Raw genomic sequence first — 8,456 nt, 5'->3', positions numbered from 1 at the left:
GGGGGGGGAGTGAGGGTGAGGGTGAGGGTGGGGTAATAAAATAACTCTAAAATAATTGAAGTTGAAAAATATTGTTTAAACATAAGCTTTAAATTGATTTTTTCAACAAAAAAATTGCAATATGAAGTTGGAGGAAAGTTTTGGAAAATGTTTTCCTTAAATTTTGAAGGGAAGTCATTTTTCTTAAATTTGAGAAAAAATGAGTTGATTTGGAAAATATTTTCCAAGATATTTTACCCAATCAAACATTAGAAAATAAAAACATTTTCCAGAAAATGTTTTCCTTCATACCAAACACACCCTAAGTGTAAAATTATCCATTGATTTATAAAGTGGACATATCCTAAAATAGTATAGTGGACAATTATATTTGGACGGAGGGAGTAAATATATAATAAACTATAAAATATTACTCCATCCGTTTAAAAAATGATGACTTACTTTTCTTTTTAGTTTGTTTAAAGCAAATGACTTCTTTCTTTTTTTGACAATACTTGAATTTCAGATTTTCACGTAACATGTTTAAAATCAGAAAATTAATAGATACTCTAGGATATTTGACATAATTTTAATTTAGGACGACAAAATTGAAAAGTCTAAGATATATGGTTTTTTTTATATACCGAAAAGGCCAAATGTCATATTTTATTAAAACAAAAACATAACATGATCAAAAGCCCAAAAAGAAACTAAAAGGACACCCAACCCAAGTACCATTAAAATATATGTCAAAAAAAATAAAAGTACCATTAAAATAAAAAAAATAAAAGACAAAAAAAGAAGTCCAAACATTCAAATAGGAAACTCCAAAGTCTCTTCAACTACTCTTCAACAGTGATGCATCGGAGAAGCAAGGACGATGGTCGGCGGCGAAAATAGTTGGATCGACAAACTCAAAGACTTGAACCTGTCAGTATTCTAGTTTAGAAACCCCTTTCTTTCAAGCTCGATTAAGTTGAAGGAGTATCATATAAATCAAATAAAATCATCCACCTAAAGAGCCCTTAATATCGTAGCTACTTTATAGGAGGGTGTTAGAAAAAAAATAGCCCAACAACTAATTACAAATTTTCTCTATGAAGCCAATATATTTACTAGCCTGTTTAGCTTCTCAAAATATTTGTGCTCTCTAACTATATATGTTTTTAAGAACTTGTTTGGTATTACTCTTAAAAATTACCTTCTATCTCAATTTATGTGACACTTTTTGCTTTTGAGAGTCAAATAATTTAAGTTTGACCGGAAATTTGTGCATTGGATCTTCATTTTTTTTGAAATGAAATTTATATATTTGTAAACTACGTATAAAGTACTATAAGTCACAATAATTGATAATTCAAAATGTTTAAAAGATCTATGAAAAACTTAAGTCAAAGATACACTTGTTTGAATCTCAAAATTCGAAAAGTGCCACATAAAATGGAACGAAGGGAGTACTTATTTTTAGAAGCATTTTTAAAAATAGTTTTTCAGAATAGTGCTTTTGAAAAAAAAAACCAACAACTTGTGTTTGACTAATTCATTTGAAAAATGCTTTTTATAAGCAAATTGTGTTTGACTAATCTTTTTTAAAAAGTGTTTTTGAGAGTCAAATTACAATTAAGAGCTAGTATTAATGTACTTTAAATATTAAGATTATTTTATAGAGAAAAACTAGTTTAAACATCTATAACAAAAAAATAAATAATTTTTTTATTTTTATTAAATTAAAATGTTCATATTCAAATTTTAATCAATATTATACATTTTTTGAAGGGTTGAAATGTTTAATTTTTTTTTTCTAATCTTACAAAAATACTGTTGTTACCTTCTTCTTCTTTTCTAAATCTGCAAAATAATGTGTAAAATAATAAATAAATGTAAAATAAAATATAAAACTTATTATATAAAAATAAAAAATAAAGTTATTAAATGAAACTTAACCAAACATATGAGATATGTTAATTAATTAATAAGATATATATATACACACACACGCTCCTGCAACGTTCATGGATCTTATGAACAGAGAATTTAAGTAGTATTTGGACAAGTTTGTTATCGTATTCATTGATGACATATTGATTTATTCGAGGAATGAGGAAGACCATGCTAGCCATCTCAGAATAGTCCTACAAATTCTCAAATATCGAGAGTTATATGCCAAGTTCTCTAAGTGTGAATTCTGGCTTGAACCCGTGACGTTCATAGGCCTATTGATTTAGTAAAGTTATGTTTTCAAAAGGAATTGTATGAAAGTTCTCACGTATTGATTTTGGGTTTGAGATACAAGTAGAGTTTGGGAGCAATTTCCCAATTCTAAACTAATTTTGGGTCCTAATTTAACTTGAAAATTCGTCGGGGATACTAGGGAAGGCCTTAGCGCGCCAGTAATACGTCAGGCCTGGCCTTCAGCAGTTCAGGCCCTAGGGTGGCGCGCCAGCAGTGCGCCCATGCCTGACGTCTGAAGTTTATGGCCTGGCGCCTTGCGCCAATAGTGCGCCCAAGCCCGACTTCTGAAGTTCAGGGCCTGGAGCCCTGCGCCAGCAGTATGCCAAGGATTGTTGGGCCGATTCTTTTCATTGTTTCATCCGGCGCATCTTCCTTTAAGTTGTGGCCACGTTTCCCTTCTTTATATTAGCTCCTATAAGCTCCATTTACCATTAAAAATTTCTGCATATTCTAATCACATGTCTGAATGCACATTCAAAACTAAATTAAGTTTAATAGGAAAGTTCAAGAGCTTTTATAGAGTTATTATTGAGATCCCTTTTTAACCAATAATGATCTAATATTAATTTTCCGAAAAAGCAAGGATAAGTTTTAAGAAAAGTTTCATATATGATTGAGAAAGAATATAAGAGAACTAAGTATTCCTAAAGGTAACATTTTTACATTAAAAAAAGAGAAACTTTTATTTCTAAAAAGAGTTTATGAGTTTAGGATATTTCAGAGTAGTTACCTCTTTTAAGAGGTTATTTTGAGTAATTACCTCAAAACAGAGAAAGAGTATTTCTACTTGAGTATGAGTATATATATTTATTGGGAGTAATATTGAGCACCGATATGGGGATGAGTTCAGATAACTCACATTTCTCATAAACCATGTAACCAACATGGGTAAAGAATCGTACTTTTTAAATGACTCCTTATTGCTTTCGAGCATAGATTTAGTGGATCCACTAAGTTGAGGTGTTTTATACCCCGGCAAGGTATAGAACAATTTTGACAGCGTGAGCAAGACGTTGTATCATCACATAGCTCATAGTGATGGTTGTCAGTTAGAGAAACTCTCATATTATAGTAAATAGTAATTTATTGTATTTTTCAATACATCCTTGATTTAGTATCTTTTATTTATGAAGCTTTAAACATTTCATCTCTTATTATTACTTTGTATTGAGTTGAGTTGAGGTGAGTATTCTTCCGGTCTTATCAGTTCAGTTATTTATTCATTCAATTTTTTTTTAAATACTCGTACATTCAGTGTACTGATGTCATTCAATCTGAATCTTTCTATGGTGTAGATACAAGTGTTCAAGATCATCAACATGCACTCCGTTGAGATCATTTAGCACTCCAGTTAGTTTTTGGTGAATCTCTTTGCATTCCGGATGACTTATATGATATTTTTATACACTAAATTATCTTTTTTACAATATATATGCCTTATATTAGTATATATTGTGTTTAACATAGTTTGAAATCTGATGAATTCTTTTAAAAATAAAATATTTCTCAAAATTTACTCCATTATTGTTCTAGTGTTAGTCCAATATAGTGGATTGACGGTAAATGAAAGCAAATTCGTTAATTTCACTCTCATTTTTCACCTAGTACCCCTAAAATTTTAGATTGAAAAATAAAGAGCGATAGCATGAGTAAAAAAGAGAGATGTATTTCAAATATACATATTATACAATGTATACATCTCTTATACATTATATGAAAGAAATCTATTACTCCCTTTATTTTAATTTCATTATTTTATTTTGAGTTAACACATAGTTTTTTAAAAACTAAATAAGATATGTGAAATGTACCATATAGACCTAACACACCCTAAATTAATCAGAAGTCTGGTGACTTTTTAAGGGAAAATTAGCAAATTAGTCACAAACCCTAACATAATTAGTAAAAACATTTACATTTTAAAATAATTATTCAAAATGTCAATATTTTAGAAAATAATTTGTATCCAAATATTATTATTTTTCTTTCCTTTTATTTCTCAAAACAGTCCAACATTGGACCAATTTCTACACCACTAACCGGTGAAAAAGAAAAAAAATGTATTCACTACCCATTACCCTTCTTTCTAGGTTTTAACTCTAGTCAATTTTTTCCCCCATCTTTCACATTTTCACCTATTTTCTCTTTCTTTACGTTTTTACCATTGTTCTCTCTCATTGTTCAAGAAAAACTAACTCTTCAATTTTCTCCCAAATTGTTCAAGAAATCTCTCAATTGATAAAGGTAATTTCGAAGTCACCAATTATTTAGTGAGATTTCTTTTGATTTTGTTTTCAAAATCACCAATTATTTTGTATTTCTAATTTTATGTATTACGAATTTTTATTAAGAACATTGTATTTGTTTTTTAGTTTGTAGTCATTCCAATAGGTATGCAAATGAATTTGTATTTCTTAAGAATAAATGTATCCTATTTTTTCACAATCAATTTGTATTTTTTTTAGTATATTGTATCCTCCCTCAACAAATTATATTATTTCCACTATGTATGCTATTTTTTTTCTTCAGAATCTCGTATCCTTATTTCTTTCACAGTCAATTTATGTTTTTTTTTAGAATATTGCATCCTTAACAGATTGTATTATTTCCACCATGTATGCTATTTCTTCTTCTTCAGAATCTTGTATTCTTTCAAAAATTATATTCATATATAATGATTAGATTATATTGGGATACAATCAGTAATATTTTTGTAATACAAATAAAAGAAAAATATATTTGACAGTCATATAATACTTGATCACTGAGATACAATTTTTAGTTTTCACTATGAAAGTAAAGTACCAATTTTAATTTGAATGGTAAAGTAATACCAATTTTAATTTGAATGGTAAAGTAATACCAATTTTAATTCGAATGGTAAAGTGAGCACATAAAATGTAAAAATTATTGATATACAATTACGATGAAAACAAAATAAAAAAAGAAATTTAAGGAATGATTAAGATCTTGATAAAGGAGAAAAATGGAGATTGAAATTGTTGATCCAATTGAATGAGAAAGGGGGATTTCTTTGAAATTGTAACTGATGAAAATTTTAAGTGATATATTCCTTTTTAAAAATGTTCTCTCCCCTATTTTCTCATTTATGTTATTAAATGATTGTATTCTTGCAAATCAAACCAATAAAAAATACATAAATCAGATAATAACAAACTAAAATATTGACATTTTAAATAAATATTAAAAATCTGGCTAAGGAGTCCTATTAAATGTCAAAATATTGACATTTTGAAAATTTCCTCAAAATTTGGGATGCCTGGGATGGGTTTTGGTTGCGCTGTTGGAGTTCTTTTATTTCATCAAATAGCTATAGTAAAAAGTTTTTGGTTGCAAATTACAAATTGTGGAATTGATGTTTGGGCTAAGCAAATGTTATAATCTTTTGGTGTCGTATCATATAAGAAGATTATCTATTCCTTTTCTTTTTTAATATGGTACTCTTCAACACTACCCAAGTCAATGAAATTAATTTTTGTAATAGAAAAAGTAATATCACTGAAAATAAAAAATGTGATTAGAAATCCTAAATTTTGATCCTGAAAAAACAATAGGTACTAATTCTATTTGAGTTGTATTTAGGCGAATTATGTGAATAACTTTACGAGGCCGTAAATGATTTAAGCCTATATAAAATTACCAGGTAAGTCATATGATCAACTTACTAAAATTACTTTCATTTTGGTTTTTATTTTGGAAAAATAACTTATGTATATAGCTTTTTTCCCATAATTTTCATTATTTCTTATCTGTTCTAAAATTTTTCAAACTTCCTTATTTTTTAGCACAACACAAAATTGTCGGATACATAATTTCCACGATTTTTTTCTCCCTTTCACGCCACAAATCTCTCCACAATTACCCCATTAATCCATTTTTGAATTTCAAATCTTTTCTCTTTCCAATTAATGATTTCAAGTTATTCAAGAGGTAGATCTCTTTCCATAACTTCAGTTTTCATTTTTTTTTAGTTTTTCATCTTCAAAAATCATTGATACATATGGATGAAGGTCCATATTTTAATGTATCTAGTTAATTTTGTTTCTTAATTAATGTATAATGTCTTTGTTTCAACACTACGATACATTACAATTTTATCATGCACATTGTATCATGTTCAAATATTGGTTTTGATACATAATCTTTATTAGTTTTGATACATAATCTTAATTAGTTTTGATACTTGATACAAAACTTCTACCAAATGTATCATTTATCATGTATTTAGGTGTGAATATGTATCTTCTACCTTATTCAAATTTAGAAGGAAATGTATCCGTACACAATACCAAATCATATGCGTGATACATAAATCTTACTATTTTCATAGCTAAACATGTGTGGTAATTTTTTTTTTCATATTTGGATGTGTTGATACTGTCTTTTTCTATTATCTATAGACATCTAAGAAGATGATTAAGAAATTGATACATAACAGCATGTCAGGACTACATAATAGCTATCTTGACACACAACTATGCATCTGTTGCTTATTAACTTATATGATACATTAAAGTGTCACACAAGTATGTATCAAATTCATAAATGGTGATACATAAATGTTATTATCAAAAGTTTGTTTAGTTTGAGACAAATGTGAAGATCTTGCAGCTATGTATTTGATACAATAAATATGGAGCACATTAATACATATATTAAATCATGTACGAACAAATACACAATTATCCATCTCGAAAACGAAATTCAAAAAACGATTACACAACATCATAAAAGGTATGAATGATCCATCAAAGCTATGCATCTTCAGCATTTTTGTTTGTTGTATCAATGAATAACAGATACATTGAAAATCCAAACTCTTGTTTGAACGATGTGTCAGATCTCCAAATTTTTCCTCAACTCATCGATCTCTAATTTAGTTGCAATGATTGATTTGAAATTCACAAATCAATATTTTGACCAACAACAATTTCATCACTTTTGTATTGTTCATACCTCACCTCACTTTCTCATATGGAATGTCTCAAGATCGACATGTTCATGTTGTATCAGTACAATTTGTCGACAAGTTTGATTCAAAATTTGATTTTTTTTTTTGAAAGAATGGAAAGAAGAATTTTGGGATCTAAAAACACATTACATAGACATCAAACTAGTAATGTATCAATTTGTAATCAGTAATGTATCACAACTTATATATCAATATACAAATTAAAAAATTAAAAATCAGGGGGTATACATACCAAATCCAAACAACTTGAATCAAAATTAAAAGGATATTCGATGAACTTGAAGATTCATAAGAAAATCGTTTGTCCAACAACAATTACATCACTTTTATATCCTTCACAACTCACCTCGCTAACCCAAAATTTTGATAAAAGTTTTTAAATCAAATCTGAAAGGTTTCTTCGTTGAACATGGAGGAACAATTTGAAATTTTGAATCTCTTTGTTTTGTATCTGCCTCTGTATGATTGAGAGTAAGAAGAAACGTAAGCATAATTTATGAGATTTAATTAGATTTTTAGATTTTATTCCCTTTTTAGCGCAACAAAAGATTCTTATTTGTATTAGAATTAATGTATCCGGATGGTGACTTATGTATCCGGAAGGTATAAATTTTAAGGAATTATTGTAATTAGAAAAAGAGTAGGGATATGATGTAATTTACTCTTTACAATATGAAATTTATGTAAGTTATACTATTATTTTTCTAAGTGAGTAGCAAGTTGTACCTATTAAAGTTTACCGTATATTTCAATTAAATACTCCAATTCTACTTTATGCTTATTGAATATGTATAAGGTTGGATTGGAGTGTCTAAGTGAAAAATATGTAGACAACTTTAAGAGGTTGTGTATGACTTAAACCAAACTTTTATGTTCCAAAAAATAGTTTCTTCGACTTTGAAGCACTAAATTGAAAGTTTGATTACCATACATGTGTTTTATTAGTTCACATTTGTTCTACAATCATTTTTCTCCATTTAAGACAAGTGATGATGGCCTACAAATTATTGAATTTCATTAAAATAATAATAATAATACATATTTGAAAAAATAATAGAGAAACCATTTAATGCAACAGATGGTTCATGGAGCTATAGTGAGGTTTTCTTTTTTTAAAAAAAATTAATTTGGACTTGAAGTCCATTTTATTAATGCCTTAAAAATTCACAAATTCAATCTTACAAAAGAAGCACCTGAACAGCCCAAAGCTCATCAGGTTATTCAAAAAAGACCTCATAAAAAAGGTTTCCTA

Source organism: Solanum stenotomum, chromosome 7, assembly GCF_019186545.1.
Source record: "Solanum stenotomum isolate F172 chromosome 7, ASM1918654v1, whole genome shotgun sequence".
In the NCBI taxonomy this organism is placed as follows: Eukaryota; Viridiplantae; Streptophyta; class Magnoliopsida; order Solanales; family Solanaceae; genus Solanum; species Solanum stenotomum.
The sequence above is the reverse complement of the archived record's forward strand: the minus strand, read 5'-3'. Positions refer to the sequence as shown.